At 41.7% G+C, this 16463-nt stretch overlaps 1 protein-coding gene across 3 annotated transcripts in view; it reads right to left on the reverse strand.

The window, feature by feature from the left end:
• The window catches only part of TXNRD1 (thioredoxin reductase 1), a 51005-nt gene extending 42453 nt beyond the window's left edge, over window positions 1-8552 (reverse strand). The window contains exon 1 of one of the 3 annotated variants that reach the window (XM_090272583.1): window positions 8377-8552. The gene's annotated coding sequence lies outside the window, so the exon portion shown is untranslated. Of the gene's footprint in view, window positions 1-5467; window positions 5534-6868; window positions 6977-8376 lie in introns of those variants that run through there. The other 2 variants (XM_090272585.1, XM_090272584.1) reach the window with 2 other exon arrangements.
• Between the last annotated feature and the right edge of the window lie 7911 nt (window positions 8553-16463).

The raw sequence follows: 16463 nt of genomic DNA on the forward strand, positions 1-16463 counted from the left end.
AATACACAATTTCAGTTATGTCTTGTAACAGAAAGCAAAAACACACTAGTACTTAGAAAAAAATCACTAAAGCCTACCTTTCTCATGCAATAAAACTAGTTCGGGCAACCAATGACACACAGCTTGGCCTTCAAGATAATTCAGCTCCCCTCCTCCCTACAGGAGTTGCCGCCAAGGGCTCGATATGGTCCTCCATTTCCTTTCTTAGTATCTTCAGTTTTCCCTCCTACATTATTTTCCAGTCCTTTTGCTAGGAGTTCAGATTCATTCATTCCAAGCATTCTTAAGCTCTTTCCCACAACCCCCTGTCCTCAACACAAACATGATAGAATGAATGTCTTAAATTACAGGTCTCTCTCTGGCCAAATAAAAAAAGAACACACATAGGGTCCACAATATTTTCCAGTGGGATTTTTATTTCAGAATTACTCTATAACAAATAGACATTAAGAGTGTAAGTCCTGCATTCTAACACGTAAGTGTGTAATAGTACTTTCAAAGGTAAACCTGTCTACTAGATATTCTGAAGCAGATCCACAGAGACTCTGAAACTATATGCAAGATTATTTATGTTCCTTTTCCTCCTTAATGGTTCCTTTGATTTTCGCAGTATCCAAAAGAGGTTTGAATAACTATTCTATTCAAATATTTCTTTATTATTAGTGAGTAAAAGATAAAATGACAGTCAAGCCCCACAAAATAATTTGGAGCCATTCACTGACACATTTCAGAGTATTTAAAACCTCCACACCTCTTTGTGGTAAAAGTCATACACTTAACTGACACTTTAGCAAACCCAGTGAGTCTGACTTGCCAAGCCTCAAGAACTAATGTAAACAAGGGTGTGACATGAGGAGAATAGGACCTTTCAGGTTGTAAGAGCAATTATCAACTCTCTTGGGACACCTCAGTAGTCAGCAATGACCAGGAACATGGTTTTGGTAGACTGGGTGTAGGAAAGCACTGTGTACATGGCTTTCAAAGGAGGCAGCCTGGAAGGAACTTTGCTCTGGAGGCCTGAGTGCAAATCAAAACTATATTAGTTTCCACTTACTTTCTTCAATTGGAATCTCCTCATTTGTCAAATGAGTCTAGTGCATCTCTTCTCTGCCATGCAGAGTGATTATGACTCTCAATAAAAAACATATACAGAGTTGACCAATGTATTTTAAAGTACACACATTGGCCTACAGACTTGTTTTAGAGATAAGTGTCTAGCTCAATGTTGAGAACACAGGCACTCAATAAACAGTAGCTAAACAGACGTAATCTGACTTGCTTCTCAGCTGACCTGGACGTACCTGCACAGGCTGCTGAAGATGGACAACACCACTCTTCAAAATTCTGAACGGCTCTATATGCTTCCTAGACTCTCTCCTGAACATCTGAGGTCTTGGTCTCTGATAAAGACAGTCCACCTTCACAAAATCAGATACCTTGTAGCTAAACCCTCACTTAAGTAAGTCTCCTATAGCCCTACCATCATCCATTCATTCAATAAATATTAACTGAAAATGCATACTAGGTGTTACAACACAGAGAAGCTATAAAAATAAATCATTTTCATCCTAAAGGAAGCTACAATTTAGTAGGCACAGAGGAATGCAGTTCCATTCAGCAAGCATCTAATGAATGAATTCCAATTTGCCAGAGCTATGCTAGGAATACCAAGATTTGCATGGGGTCAGCCCTGAATCATGAGCACCCAGCACATCAGGGAGATCAGGCATGTATCCCAGTAGCAATAACACAAAGCCAAGTGCCAGAAGTGTGAGTACAACTGAGTGAACTTTATAGACAGGTGTAGGTTCCATTCCTGGCTCTGCCACTTAATTACTGTGTACTGGGCATGCTCCTTAAATTCTCAGGGCATCCATTTTCTCATATGTAAAACTGGATGGTAACTCACTTCCTTCATAGGACTTTAAGGATCTAATCAAGCAAATATTACTGCACTTAGAGTCTAACGCATAGTAAGACATTCAAAAAATGGTAGCTACTATCATTAATAGGCATGTCTTAAATATTTGCTGAGCTCTATCTAATATTGACCTGGGATCACAGACACAAATACAACTAACTCTCGAGTTTTGATATGAAAGCCAAAAAAAAAAAAAATCATTGGTGGGCTTCTTCCTTTTCCACAGAGGAGGATTTATCAGAGTGCTGTGGGGAGGAAGAGGAAGGAAAGAATGGGCAAATCTGGCCTTGTATTCTGAAACAGGCAGTTGGAAAAGTGAGTTTGAGCAGGAAGTCAGAACGAAACAACAGAAATGAAATGAAATGAACAGAATGAGAAGGGGAAACTTGAGGGACTCTAGCTGTAACAGTATTCACAGGAGCTTCCTGTGGGTGAGGGAGCAAAGCAGAAGATAACCAGAAAAGTAAGTGGGGGCCTGATCCCTCAGGACACAGAATACCAAACTAAGGAATGTGCACATTACCACGGATGCAGATCTGGGGGCAGTAAAGAAGCAATCAGAAAGGTTATTCTGACAGCGGATGGACTGGAGAGGGAAAAAGCTCAGAAGTGGAAAGCAAGGTGGAGACTAATGCAATGGTTTGGGCTAGAGGAAATGAGCACCTGAAATAGCCTGGGCACCTCTAATAGAGGTGGTAGGCACATACACAGGAAACAGGCCCGGGAACAGACAGGAAAGGTGCAAGGAAATCTGAACCCCAGACCACCAGGATAGTGACACGTACTGTAAAAGAACAAGCTACACAGCAAAAAAGGGTTTGTGTTGTCACTGGGTTAAAGTGGGAGGAGGAGGCACTGGGTCTCAACATGGAAATACAGGCCCTAGCATACTTCCCTATTATTCTAGTCAGGTATAAATTGTTACTCACCTACTGAGTTACCATTTGCTATCTTCTATTAAATTTCAGGTATTCAAGAGTAGTCTTTGGTTTACCCCACTTCTAATTATTTAGCAACTGGTCCTGACCAAACTACCTTATACATTGAAGTCAGTCTCAAATTTGGAATTTATCATAAGAATGACCTGAGGGGTCTTGCAAAATAAATAAATAAATAGATAGATAGACAGATAGATAGATAAGTAAATACAGATTCTAGCACCTTCCAGAGCATTTACTTAGCAAGACCTCAGGTAAAGCCCTGGCATGCACATTTCATAAGCACTCCAGAGGATTCTGTGCAGGTGACCCATACAAGTTTTCTGAAACACTTTTTAAAGACCTTCTTACTATGTAGGTAGTCATCTAACCTTATTAGTTCTTTCCAATAAGATTCTCACTCCTCTGTCTCCTATAAGTACACTGAAAGCAAGGTGAGTCCTGTAGTTGTTGCTGTTATTTATTGAGGGGGGAAAGGGAGACAAAGGAAGAAACTATTAAGAGGAGAAGAGAGAAGCAGACATTTTTAAAAGCTCTCTCTCCGTTATCTACGCTACCATCAAAGTATGCAATCTTAAACTTTTTTTTAAGGTGTGGACTTTAGGATTTTACCACTAATTCTATTACCACTCTGTTCTCCACTAAATAAATGTCTCCACTCAAACTCAAGATTCCCTAAAGAATTTCAGAACCCACCATTTAGCCCCAAATATGGGCAACAATTGGCTGGAAATTCATAAACATTTCAAACCAGTGGTCCTTACCAGTTGTGTCTCTTCCTTCATTCCTTAGCACTCTACAGGCCACGCCTACGGCTAACCCTCCACAGAGGGCGGAAGCCGGTGGTCAGCTCACTGGCCTGGGTAAATCCCTCCCATTGATCTGCCAACAGCAACCAAGGCTCAACTACAAGAGGAGGGTGTACTCAGCCCACATGAAGGGCAGACCTCAAGTACCCAGCTTGGGTGATAGAGGAGGCTGTGCCACTGGATCCTACAGGACACCTATACATTAGGCCACACTATCAAGACACGGCGTCAAAGCAGCTCTACCTAATACATAGAAACAAACAAAGGCAGGCTGCCAAAATGAGGAGACAAAGAAACATGGCCTAAATGAAAGAACAGATCAAAACTTCAGAAAAAGCTAATCAAAATGGAGATAAGCAATCTATCCGATGCAGAGTTCAAAACACTGGTTATAAGGGTACTCAAGGAATGTAGTAAGGACCTAAACAGCATGAAAAAGACCCAGTCAAAAAGGAAGGATATACTAATTGAAATAAAGGACAATTTAGGGGAAACAACAGTAGAGTGGATGAAGCAGAAAATAAAATCAATGATTTGGAACATAAGGAAGCAAAAAACAACTAATCAGAACAAGAAGAAAAAAAGAATCCAAAAAAATAAATTAGTATAAGCAACCTCTGGGACAACTTCAAGATGTCCAACATTTGGATAACTGGGGTGCCAGAAGGAGAAGAGAAAGAGCAATAAATTGGAAACCTAATTGAAAAAAACAGTGAAAGAAAACTTCCCTAATTTGGTGAAGGAAATAGACAAGCAAGTCCAGGAAGCACACAGAGTCCCAACAAGATGGATACAAAGAGGCCCACTCCAAGACACACCATAATTAAAATGCTAAAGATTAAAGATAAAGAGAAAATCTTAGAAGCAGTAAGAGAAAAGAAGTTAGTTGCCTACAGAGGGGTTCCCAAAAGACTGTTAGCTGATTTCTCAAAAGAAACTTTGTAGGCTAGTAGGGATTAGTAAGAAATATTCAAAGTCATGAAAAGCAGGGACCTACAGCTAAGATTGCTCTACCCAGCAAAGCTATCATTTAGAATCGAAGGGCAGATAAAGAGCTTCCCAGATAAGAAAACACTAAAGGAGTTCATCATCACCAAACCATTATATATGAAATGTTAAAGGAACTTATTTAAGATAAAAGATAAAAACTTTGAACAATAAAATGGCAATAAATACATATCTATCAACAATTGAAACTTAAAAACAAACTAAGCAAATAAGAATAATAGATAGAATCATGGATACGGAGAACATTTTGATGGTTGCCAGATGGGAGGGGGTGGGGGGAAATGGGTGAAGAAGTGAGGGGATTAAGAAGTACAAATAGCCCTGGCTGGTGTGGCTCCGTGGATTGAGCACCATCCTGTGAACCAAAGGGCTGCTGGTTCAATTCCCAGTCAGGGCACATGCCTGGGTTGCAAGCCAGGTGCCCAGTTAGGGGTACGAGAGAAGCAACCACACTTTGATGTTTCTCTCCCTCTCTTCCTCCCTCCCTTCCCCTCTCTCTGAAAATATATAAATAAAATTAAAAAAAAAAAAAAAAAAAAGTAGTACAAATAGGTAGTTACAGAATAGCCACAGGGATGGAAAGTACAGTACAGGAAATGGAGTAGCCAAAAAACTTACACGCAGGGCCCATGGACATGGGTGAGAGGATCGCCTGAGGGAGTGAGGGGTACTGGGTAGAGGGGGATGAAGGGGGGAAAAATCTGGACAACTGTAATAGTATTATCAATAAAATATAATTAAAAAATAAAAAATAAGTTAAAAAAAACAAAAATAAATCAAATGATACAAACCTGAGTGGTAAGTTAACTTAAAAGAGATGTGCCAAATGACTTAATTATGAGTTGATGGTGTGCCTTTCGTTCATGGCATTGTACTTCACTAAATGTCTGAAATTACCTGTGATCACATGAAATTGAAAACATCAGATCATATCAATAAAATGGGTCCAGAGCTTATAAAAGTGATTCTTTTTACTCCCATTGATGTGAAATCAGGATCATCTATAGAATTTACATAAAGATCAAATGCCTATATAACTTTTTAAGTGCAATTTGATGACACAGGTAGAACACAGAGATCAATCAGACAGGAAGGAATATTAATAGACCTTTGTCTTATTTTTCCCTGCAAACTAAAGGTCTGAGTAACACAATAATTTTAAATCAAGCCACAAGCCTTTTTATCTCTTTATGTTCCATTAACTTGCTATTTGTCTTTGAAGTCTATCTCCATTTCCTATACCCATTTTTCAGAACTGTAAATAAAATTCTTTTAGAAGGTAATAAAAATGCAAATTAATTACTAATATCCTTCCTAAAGACACACATCTAAACATATTTTACATTTAACTCAGGCCTCACGTTTACTTTCTCAGAAGGAAGTGTTCAAATATGAGTTCCATTTCTTAAAAATTATATAAGATACAGACAAGGACAAAAAAAAGGTAATTAGCAGAAATTAAAGATGCATCAAGGTGATGGGATTATGAGGCTTTCTAACCTGGTAGCCAACCAGGCCTGATGCAGATCATCCATGTTACTACATCCCCCTAAACATGCAGCCAGCCTCCATGACCCATCCACCCTCAGTGGACGGTCCTATGGTAGGAAGGTCACCACGCTTGCCACCAGCCAAAGGAAATATTTCTCTTTTCCCTCCACCCAATTGTTACCTCCGGGCTAGAAAAGAGATACCTGAAGAGAAATAAAACCACTCAGCGAACTTCCTGGTTGCTCTCCCCTGCACCTGGGGTTTCAGTTTTCCCTCCCAGAGAATTAAAAAGGAAGATAAGAGACCCCCCAAAAAAGATAAGCATTTCCTGATCCCCTTTCCTCAGTACTTCCCTAAACAAACAAGTTTACACTTCTCTAAAAGTTTTTAAGTATTTAGAGGTACTGGGGGGGGGGGGGGAAGAGGAATGGACAGACAATAGGAGGAAAAGGACACTTTTAAAAACTCATTTTAAGAGATGAAAATAGTGAGATACATCCTTCCCCAGTTCAGAGATTTACCCACAGTTTCCTCAACTTCGATTACCACGTGGGCCACCCCCTGTGTGTTTCGTCCTCATTTTCTAAGCCGGACGCAGTCCGAGGGTCGTTCACACGCCCTGGCTTTGAAAGTCGGTCGGCGACCAGTGGTCTCACTCCCAGCTCAGGCCGGCGGAAGAGACGGTAGTGACTCCTACCTACCTTCAGGGTCGGACCATGACCGCCTAGCTTCCTCGTCTCACAAACACGACAGGGCCGTCGGTCTCCGAGGTCAGCTCGGCCAGCGCCCGCCGGAGGCCCGGCCCGTCCGCTGCTGCACAGAAGCAGAGAGGGAGCGGGTCAGCCTTCCGACCCAGGGCCCCGGCGGGAAGTGCGCGACGGGGGCGGGGCCTCTGCGTCCCCAGAGCGCGCCCCTCCGGCAATCGGCACACGCCGCCGCCTCGCCTCCCCTGCCCTCCCCGCAGCACAGCGCCACCCGCCCCGGCCCGCCGGCTACCGAGGCCCGAGACCGGGCTCGCGGACCCTGGACCCGGCACACCTGACCAGAAGCTGGAGACACGAGGACAAAACGCCAGCGTTCCGCCCAGACTCAGATCATGGCAAGGCTCGCTACACTTACACGTCCTACTTTCCCAGCAAATCCGGAATTCAGGACAGCCTCGAAAAGGAAGCTTAAGGCAGTGATCTCAGCTTTTATAAAACACCTCGTAACTTAATCTTTCTCTGAACGCTGCATATATACAGAATGCCAAAATCCAACTTCCAATGTGTCTTTGACATTTGAACCCATGGGGCAAAGTTATGAACACTCTGCCCACTTAGGGTTATTTATTTAAGAACCTTGAAGCAATATAGCAATGCCCCATGTGGCATGTGGGACCTAATGGTCCGATTTTATTCAGAGAGTGAGTCAGTGAGAGAACTAAAAATAGACTCCAGTTACACTGACCTCAGGCCCATTCATGAGACAAAAACCACACCAATACTCAAAAGTATAGTTGTTTGATAGTAACCATAATGATAACAGCAGCTAACACTTCCATAGTGTTTTGCATATATGAACACAATCTTCACAACTCCCTCTTTGAAGTGGGGCCTATGAGGTCCATTTCACAGATAGGTAAACTGAGGCACAGAAAAGCTAATTTGCCCAAGGTCACGTAGCTGGTCAACAGCAAATCCAGTATTCGCACCCAGGCAATGTGGTGTACGCTTTTATTCGCCACACTGCAATACCTGATATAGTCAGATAAAAGCACTGGTTCCACTCTAAGCTGTCCCATTTAATTGCCTGGGGCAACTCATATGATTCTGAGCCTTACACATGAAAATACATATAATTTGCCAACCTCTCAGGGTTCAGTGCTGTGAAAATTCCTTAAAAGACATCCTTAAATTGTTACACTCTCTTAACGCTGTTGAGGATCTGTCAATCCATTCAGCACATGATTATCTCCATTTCAAGACTCCTGCACTAAGAAACGATACAAAAATCCATTTTCTCAGATATTCTGCAAGCAAACTGTCTCTACAAAGAAGAGCTAGGGAAAGAAAACCACCTGGGGGCCGGTGTCACCTACCACAGGCTAAGCTTTCACTAACCCGGCGAAACTAGCAATGCTGCAAAAAGCTCACTTGCCTCAGAGAAGCCTCACCCCTACTCAGACACGCCTGAAAACACCCCCCTTCCCCCTGCATTCATCACGCACCGGGCAGGCGGGGTGTTCACGTCCCCAGCGCGCTCACAGCCTGAACGCTAGGAGCTTTGTTGGCTGTCAGTTTACCCAAGGCAGGGCTTCAGGCTCTTCTTCGGGTGCCCAGCACCTTCTGCTCCGATGCAATGCGGGGACTGAAGCAAAGGGGACAGAGGGCTGCCGGTTCCCAGTGGCTACAAGAAGCCACGCCCTTCTCGGAGCTGAGCGGGTGGGCCGGGAGCCAGAGTCAGAATGACAAAGCAAAAATCCACTCCTCGTGCGCGCTGGCGACCTACGCCAATGGCTTAGCTAACTAGGATCCCCTAATTGGGTGACGCCACATCCTCTTCCTGCTCATAGCGACCCCCAAACCAAGAAAAGAGCAAAAACAATTTAAGGAATGTTTAGAACCAGAACCTAAGATAAGAGTGGGTTTTAAAAGAACAATACTGGGTTAGGCCCTAAGGCAGTGACTCCAGGACTTTGCTGCCCATTGTAAACACGGGAGGATCTTTAAAAATGCTGGCGCTGGCTTCCCACCCCCACATTGTCTGTCGTAATAGGTATGGGTGTGACCTGAGCATCTGGGTGGTTCTTTTTTTTTTTTTTTTTTTTTTCAACTCCCTGGGTGATTTTAGTGAACAGCAAAGTTGGGGACCCATTGCCTTCAGGTAATGGATTAGTCAACCTGGCAATTCCCTAAAGGAAGTTAGTTACCAGGCTTTTAAAAGAAAACATTTAGTCCACCCTGATTAATCCTGAAAAGAAGTGACAAATTCTCACCAACACATAACTTCCCCTTATAGTTCTTCCTCTTTCTCCCACTCAGGTTTTGGGTTGTCATGTTATGTTTTAAGGAAAACTGAGCGTACACAACTCCAGCCACGCTAAGCCACGGGCAGCTGCCCAAGTGAGCCATGCTCTCACACTTCCCTGCTCTTAGTCATATTCTTACTCAGCATCTTGCACGAATAGCTAGCTACCAATGTTTTCTGAATAAGTAAGTAAATGAATGTCTTTCCCACTTCTTTGTCTGGATGCTGCCAGACTAAAGCACAGTCGGGTGAAAGGGTTGCTGGTTTCCTACGGCTTCAAGAAGCCACACCTGTGACCTGGCAGACAAACGCAATCTACCTTTTTGAGCCCTTTCCAATCCTCTCGGCTTCTGAATGCACACAGGCACGCGCACGCTAAACTGACACTGTCTGCATGATAACCACCACGCGTTTCCGTGAGAGCGTGCCTCACCCGATTCTGGGGTCCTTGGCACAGAGGGTGGGACTAGCATACAGGTGTTCAGGAAACAATGTGAGTTAAGGAGCAAAGAATGAAAAATGTGCCGGAAAGAAAGCTGGGACTAAGGGAGAAAACAACTTCTGTATTAACCATTTTATAGGCCTTAGCTCATTTCATCTATACAATAACAGCCCATGAACCTGGATCATAAACTCCTCCTTAAAAATGCATAGAAACTGTAGCTTATTTCAAAAGTATGTCTTAGGAGAGGGACTTTAAAATCATTTAACTTGAAATAAACTACTAAAAGCAAGTGATAAGGATTGATTTCTAAGCACCCCGGATGACAGACAGGTCAGAGTTACCATAGTTAATATTTTCTAATAGTATACCAGGGAAGACTAGGTAAGGCATTTTAACTTCACACTATTCTTAAATGAACAAATCATAGTACAAATCCCTAGAGTAGCTCCAGGTAGTTATTTTTTAAGTAAAAAACATTATTTTTCAAAACTTTCACTTTTATTTTAAGTCTTTCTTGCTGCTGTTAAGGGCCCAGATGCCTTACCCTTGTCACACACAAAAAGAATTCCTTAGTTCTATTTAGGTGCTGGTTAACGGAAGAAGTGCCTCATCCCCCACATTTTCCATGATGCAGAATTTGTTCTAGTCATATATCCTATTGTCTCGACTGGGCTTATGTTATACCCCTGCCCGAATGCTCTTCCCTCCTAAGAGCCTGCTCTTTCAAAGCTCATCTGAAACGTCACTTGCTCTGGGAGGGCTTCCCTGATTCCAATCCAGTGTTTATCAATCCTCCCCTCCTCTGTGTCTCCAAATAATTCCAAATCATTTAAATCCAAGACAGCTTTGGGACAGGAAACCCTTGTCTCATTTATCTTGTCATCCCAGAACCTGCTAAGTATAGTAAACAGAAGAAAAATGCTTGAAAAGGCCCTCTATGTTCTAACATCTAAGCACTCTATAAACATATCTATACAGGTGTTTGATCAAGGGTCCTATTGAATTAAACTACTGTTCCTCCTACAAACAAGCCCCTCTCACCACACTGAGCTAGAACACCTTCCTGATACCCAAATCTTCTCTGCTCAAACCTTCAGTAGCTTACTAGCCCCCTCAACATACAGTTAATTGTACTGACTTGGCCAGGCCCACCCTTGTTAAACCTAGATGTCCACATGTTCTGCCCCCTATGTAAGCAGCAAAACGTTGCTGGAGAAAACACAGAAATTAAAAGTAATTTCACTTTTAAGTCAAGACCACAAACCTCAATGTGCATCTCTGGTATATATTTTTTCCCTGTTTCTAAAATGACTATTGCATCTTTATTCCTTTTTTCTCAAACCTCTAATACACCTACAGCTTGCCATTGGCTTATAACCTGCTTTCTACTTTAAGAAAATAGAATCAGCTAGACAGAACTCCCTCCAATTTCTCTCTCAACCACTAAGCTGCCACATTCCCTGTCTACACTCCTGTTTTAGAGAAGGCCAACTTCTCCACCTGTGTGCAGATTCTCATCTTTTCTTGCCTTCTCAATCTTCAATAACTTCACTCCTGAAATTAGCCTCCCTCTCCGGCATCATCAATTTCTCTTCTCTACCTCATCATGCCCATCATGCTGTCATTTTCTCATTTTAAAAAAAGTCTCCCATGTTCCCATGTGCTCCAACCAACCCTCATAGTTTCTACCCCATTTATTTGCTTCCATTCACAGAAAAAAAATGAAGGGAAGAATCATTTGTACCCTGAAGAAGAATAAAGTAGGGTAAGAAGGTATAGGAGAGCAGGATTTTGCCACTCCAACATATGTCTCTTTGGCATGAGGTTTATTCTAGGCTGATTATTTTTAAGAAACAAAAGGCTCAGGAAGAGCATTTTACCTTCCCCTTAACTGCCTGAAAGCAGTAAGATAGAGAGCCTGTTCAGGAAGAAGAGCCATCCCCAGACGTAACTGCAAAGAACACTGAGGTAAGGTGGGCCAGCAGCGACTTAGCAAAGCCTGTTTGTTGAAAGTACTCTCTGTGTCCTGGTGTCTTTGCATGTCATGGCAACCATTTGTTTAGCAAACATTTATTTTTCCATGTCCATGTGAAGTCCCAAGTGCCTATCCCTTCTCTTTAGCTCTGGATGGCATATAAGCCTCAATTGCCTGATTGTCTTTGGGCCTCATTTTTTATGGGGCGACTGTAAATACAAAATTAAACTTGGGTTTCTCCCATTAACGTCTCTCACCTCAACTTAATTCTTAACCCAGCTAGAAAAACCCACAAGAGTAGAGGAGAAATTTTTCCTCCCTGACAGAGCCAAGAAAGATCTAAGAATATGTGTTTGGGCAGAGATCAGAGTAAAACGAGGAAGGAAGCCATAAGAGTATCGAGGGGATCTTTCCAGGTGGAGGAAACAAAAAGTGCTCAGGTCCTAAACTGGGAGCCTGCTTGACTTGCCCAAGGAGGTACAAGGGAACCAATGGGTTTAAAGCTCAGTAAGAGAGGAATGAAGTAGTAGACAGTAAGATCAGAGGAATAAGCCAGGGGTCAGATCCCAAAGGCCGTAGTAAGGGCATTGGATTTCCTCCTAAATGTGGTAAGAAAGCCAAAGTGTCATGAGAGGGGACTGATCTATTTTGTATCATAAAAGCACCGTTCTGCCGTGTGAAGAATTGACTAAGGGGGGTTGAGACTCAGAGTGGAGGAACATAACCAGTTAGGAAATTGCAGTGGTGGTTCAAGCTAGAGATGCTGAAGGCTCGGATTAGTGAGGCGAGAATATATATTATTTGAGGGTAAAGCAAATAAGTTTTGCAGATGGATGGAATAAGGGATGTGAAAAAGAGAGAAGAATTAATGACGATTCCAGAGTTCTGGCCTTGGCAACTGAATAAATGGGCGCATTCTTTAATGAAATGGGGAAACAATCAGGGAGGAGGAGAAAAAAATGGGAATGGAAGAGACAGAAAGCAATAGGTTGGAACAAATCCATAGTGTGGTTTTAGAGGGCCATTATTATCCAAATGGAGACGTTGAATAGGCAGTTGGTATCTGGAGTTCAGGGGAGAAATCAGAGCTCAAAATAAAAATTTGGGAATCAGATGCAAAAGATATTTACTGCCATGTATATTAGTCAGGGTTATCTATTAAAACAAAAAACAATAGGCTAGATCGATAGATACAGATAAAGATTTTTCTAATTGGCTTACAATATTGTGGGGCTGACAAGTCTAGAACCTATAGGACAGGCCAGCAGGCTGGAAAATCCAGCCTTCTTAATGTTGCAATCCTGAGTCTCAATGCAGTCTGGAGGCACAATTCTTTCCTCTTCGGGTGACCTCAATCTTTCCTCTTAAGGCTGTCAATGAAAGAACATCCAGTCTAAGAAAAAGCCTTCTAAGAGTCTATCTGAGCCAAACTGACAGCAATTGCCCAGAAGCAAAACCTCAAATGACTGAGAAAATGCTCTGGAGAATGGCAGCCATACAGCTTATTTTATATATGAGAACTAAGGGAGGAAAACTGAGGGGAGTTACATTAAATCCACTGATGGTAGGGGGCAGGAGAAAGCAAAGCTGGGGTATCTCTGAGACTGGGTCAAAAGTAAAACAGAAAGACACATACTTCTTTTACGGTAGTGGGTACAGGGCAGCTAACATATACAGCACATAAAGATGGTATTTGGGCAACAACATAACAATAGGGTGTTCTGCAGTCTCATGCTCTGGTGGCAGATTGTGCTCTGAGGGGTCTGGAAAGAGGAAATTACTTTGATATTCCAAAGGCATGTTATCTTAGATGCAAAAAGACAACAGACAGGCTCACTTTCTTTAAAGACTGACTTTTGTCACGGAAGCTACTGGCATAGGACATGACTACCATAGGACATGGTTCTTTCAGTCCGCACAGGACTGTCCACCATGCAGGCCTCTCCTGAGCTTGTCTGGTTGAGTGCGTGGCCCCTTTTTCATCCACATAGCCTAAACTGATTGGATGAAGCCCACTGACATTACGAAGAGAATCTACTCAAAGTCTACTGACTTCGATGTTAACCACATCAGAATATACCTTCATAGCATCCTCTAAACTAGTTTTTGACAAAAACTCTTGGCACCAACTTGACACATAAAATTAACCATCACATCATGGGAATAGATTAAATTACCAAGGGAATTAATATATCATATTTAGAAAAATAAAGATAGTCCAGGACTGAGCTCTGGCAGTGTGCAAAGGAAGAGAGTCCAGCAAAGGAGCCTCAGAAGGAGCTGAAGGGAGGTAGGAAAAAAAAAACAACACCAAGAGAATGTGGTGTCTCAGAAGCCAATGAAGAAGTGCTCCAAAAAGGAGGAAGATCAGCTCTCAGTACTGCCAAGAAATCCTGCAAGGTAAGGATGGAACCATGGAAGTCATTGCTGATTTTTATGAAAAGGATTGGGGGATAGAAAGCCTAATTAAAGGAGATTCAACAAGAAACAGAGAACAAGGAAGTAGAGGTAGTACATATAGCCAACTCTTTCAAGAAGTTTTGCTATAAGAACAGGTAAGTGGGAAAATAGCTGAAGAGGAATGTGGGATCCAGGCAGGTTTGCTGTTGTTTTTGTTCTAAGAGGAAGTTAATATAGCATGTTTTTATGCTGAAGAAATAATCCAGCTGAGGGAAATTTGGCAATTTCCAAAGAGCAAATAAGGAAGAAGAGATTATTGCAGAAGCAAAGTCCTTTGAATATACATCTGTCATGCAACATAGACTTTGAAGTCAAATCTAGATTCTATCCCTGATTAGAGAATCGAGTTATCAATTTATTCAGCCTCTCAGGTTCCTCATCCTCTGTCTACAAGCCTCTCTGTGGACCTTCTACCTCTTCATTTCACCCAAATCTCTTTGAATCTCTATGCCCCAGCCCTTAGCCCTTTTTAAATCTCTTTAATTACCAAACCACAGGGCTTTGCTAACTCCCCATCATTCATAAAATGTTAATTCAAACATGCCTTCCTTGAGGAAGACATCACATAGGTCAAATCCCTTTATGAAATGCTCCTGTGTTACCATGTGTTCTTTCAGCTTAGTACATACCACAATTGCAATTATATGTTTATTTATTATTATTTTCTCAATGTCAGCCTCTACTTCTAGAATAGCACAGTTTAATAGAACTTTCTGTGACGATAGAAATTTTCTAGATCAACACTTTCCAAAACAATAGCCACCAGCACTTAAAATATGGCTAGTGCAAGTACAGACCTGAAGTTCTTATATTATTTGTTTAATTAAATGGTAACTTAAATGTAATAGCCACATGTGGACAGGGACCAGTATTATTTATGTCCACCATTTAGTCCAAGAACTTAATACAGGGCCCAATTATAGTTATTGCTCAATACATATTTATTTAAAGATTTATTCTGTAAAATGGGATATTATTCATTAATTTGTGGATCCCATCTTTTTCCAAAGAGGAAAGGGGGGAAAAAAGACTTTATATGGCAACTGTCAAAAGTTCTCAGTCCTTCTACAAAGGTAAAATTGATCTTTAAGAATTTGATTTATCCCAGAGGGTAGCTGGGATAATAAATGAGAACACACCGGGTGGTCTGAGTAAAATAACATTTGTAATATGCCTATGAGCACGCACGGAACATAGTAGGAGCTCAAATGTGGTGGCCCATCAACTTCACAGAGGAGAAGCAAATAATGGTTGGGAAAATTGGGGGAGGCTTCAAAAAGCAGGTAATTCTCTATAAGGGAACCGTATCTCGAGGAATAATGAAGGTAGTAGTAATGAGAGTAGAAGTAATGCCTACTTTTTTTTCATTGCTTAATATGTGCCAGACATAAATATAGGTCTTTAGATAACTCATTTAATCCTCACAACAATCTAATGAGTAAGATGTTATTTTTCCCATTTTACGGCTGAAAAACAACAGCAACTGAGTAATAGAGAAAATAATTATCTTGCCCATGGTACCTACCTAATAATTGACAGAGCTGTGACCGACACCCAGCCCTTGCCTTTTACCACAATGCTGTTCTACCGCTTGGACAGATTTCTTCTAGGCAGCAATATGTACAAAGACACAGCCATAGGACAGATGCTATGTGTTATCGCATGGGAAACAGAAGCAAAAGGGAAGATGAAACTATAAATATATGTTCACAAGGCAGCTAGGGATCTGGCTCTTTTCCCTACATTCTCAGTTAATACTAAAAATCATCCAAGTATTACCACACCCATATTACAAAATCACAAACCAAAATTCTAGGAAATGAAGAATCTTGCCAAAGGTCACAAAGCAGGTGTGTTAGATTTGGGATATAAATCCAGGTGCATGTACCTCTGAATCCATTGTTTGTCTTACAATTCAAAAGTGTATGCAGTGAGATACTTACAGGCTATAAAGAAGTAAAAGCAACATGCTTCAAGGACAAAAAAGAAAAAGAAAAAAAAAAAGGCATTAACTTTCTGACACAGACCAGGGAAGACTTCATGCATGAAACATCCACCCTGAAAACTTTAAAATCCTGCTTTAGGGGCCGTGATTTCTGTGAAGCCTCTAAGCAAACATAGAACTAGTCGTTCTCTTGTTTCTTACATCAAGCTGCATTAATGCTGTTTTCACGTCTGCCAGTCTTAGAACTACCACTTAGTGAGGACCTGTGTGCCAGGAGCTTTACACACTCCCATTAGTCATCTCAATAAGCCTTTGGGGTATGTATTACCATCTCCATTTGCAGATGAGTAAACTCAAAGTCTGACAGCTAGTCCAGGATTTACGCCCACATACTCTTCTTTCTCTACCACACTATTTTTTACTTGAGGGGCTGGCCTGTGTATCCCCAGTACCTGGCACAGT

This window comes from Furipterus horrens, unplaced genomic scaffold (genome assembly GCF_987537825.1).
Source record: "Furipterus horrens unplaced genomic scaffold, mFurHor1.1.pri manual_scaffold_4, whole genome shotgun sequence".
Classification (NCBI taxonomy): domain Eukaryota; kingdom Metazoa; phylum Chordata; class Mammalia; order Chiroptera; family Furipteridae; genus Furipterus; species Furipterus horrens.